Source organism: Acinonyx jubatus, chromosome C1 (assembly GCF_027475565.1).
Source record: "Acinonyx jubatus isolate Ajub_Pintada_27869175 chromosome C1, VMU_Ajub_asm_v1.0, whole genome shotgun sequence".
Classification (NCBI taxonomy): Eukaryota; Metazoa; Chordata; class Mammalia; order Carnivora; family Felidae; genus Acinonyx; species Acinonyx jubatus.
In genome coordinates, this window is record NC_069381.1 from 99,041,152 (window position 1) to 99,042,990 (window position 1,839).

The window sequence follows — 1,839 nt, forward strand, 5'->3', positions numbered from 1 at the left end:
TGGGGGGCAGAAGGAACAGAGGTGGGGGGGGATGATGCTGCCAGGGCCCATGTTCCAGTTCGGTGTCTCCCTGCTCCTTGGGAATGCTGCCCACAAAACATGTGACTGAGGCAGCAGGGGACACGACTGCCTTCAGGCCTGGCTGAGGATTCTAGTCACCCGGCGCTCTCTGTCTGCAGGCATAGGAGAGGCACGGCCACGCCTAGTGACCGAAGTGGCCGCTCCATCGGCCGGAGAGGTTTCTCAGGCTCCCCTATAAGTGGGGCAGCTCTCACGCTTCTGTGGAGCATCTTGGCTCCACCCTGCTTTCTGGAACGTGGGCTTGCCTCGCCTGGGCACCGGCTCACCACCGCGTTGCATTTGTCTGACACCAGCACTTGGAAAGGGAGTCGACAGCTCTGACTTAGAGCCGAGAGCGAGCCTGGGCTTCTACGCAGTGGGTTCTCGGGCCGTTCCTGAACTGCTCTGTGCTGCCTTTTGCACATCGAAAAACACACAGAGAATGCTTGCTGAGTCCTCCGTTTGCAAGTTTCGTAAGTGCTAGCTAATTGTTAAAATTCATCAAGATGCTGTCATGTACATGATCACACGTCACCCTGACAATAAAGCTGTGGTCCGGATGAGGCAGGTAGTGTTAGCCCTGTTTTACAGAGGATGTCCAGAGAGGTTATGTAGCTGGCTGATTTTCACATAAGCCCAAGTCTTTCTGCCTAGAAGCTGGTGCTCTGCTCCCTATGCTAGGGGTTTTCCAAAGAACCCCTCTGGATGCTTAAGATTCTGATTTAGAAGGCAGGAGGTGGGTTCGAGAAACGATCTTTAACAATCCCCGCCCTCCCCACCCCCCCAGATGGCAGGGTGAGGAGCATTTATAAAGCTCCAAGCTGAGGCTGTTGTACTCAAGCCCCTCAGGAGAAAAGGAACCTATTTGCACCCCTGTGCAAATAGTGGAACATTCCCAAAAGAGAAATCTGCCTCTCCCCAGGCCGTGGCATCAGGCTCTGAGAAAGGAGCTGGAAAGGGGCTGTACCAGAGCTGCCCAGGACTCTGGAGGATGCCCCCTGCCCTCAAAAATTCTAGAAAGGCATTGTTCTTCAACAGCGGCCAGCCCTGGAGCTGGATGATGTGCACTCAGATGCTCTCTCCTCGGCTTTCTGGCCTTGCGGCTTTGACAAGTCATTTAACCTCTCTTGCCTCAGTTTTTCCAAATAAAATCCTCCAAGGAAACAGCCTTTGGTACAGCACTTAATCACTGTGAGCTACTAGTATGAATATTGTTGTCATTGACTCCGGCAGCCTCTCCTTTTAGCTGCTCCTTCCCCACGGCTTATGGCCAGACCCAGCTGGGAAGAAACAGGCACAGGGACTAGTGTGGCGATGAGGCAAACCCAACAGAAGAACTGGGTCAGCGTTGCTCCAAAGCTCTGGAATCCTCTCTCAGAGCCTTCCCTTGTGTGACTGGGGGCCCATGGAGCGCTGGCCAGGTGATGCGACAAGCCAGGCCGTGACCCCACCCTCCGCTGACACTGCCCAATGCTGTCCTGGACATGATGGCCACTACAAAGCTAGCCTTGCTGTTCTCTCGACACGCAACGCAGAGGAGGGGCACAGTGGGTGGCAGAGACACGTGGTTTCTCAGAGCTGTATCTCCCCTACACAATGCAAGACAAGTGGGGACTCTCATCAGTGTGGTGGCAAGAGGCACCGGTCAGGACAGACAAGTGGGTGCCCAGAGGAGCTGTGCACTCTTTAAAAAAAAAAATTTTTTTAACGTTTATTTATTATTGAGAGACAGACAGAGCACTAGCAGGGGAGGGGCAGAGAGAGGAGGAGACACAGAAC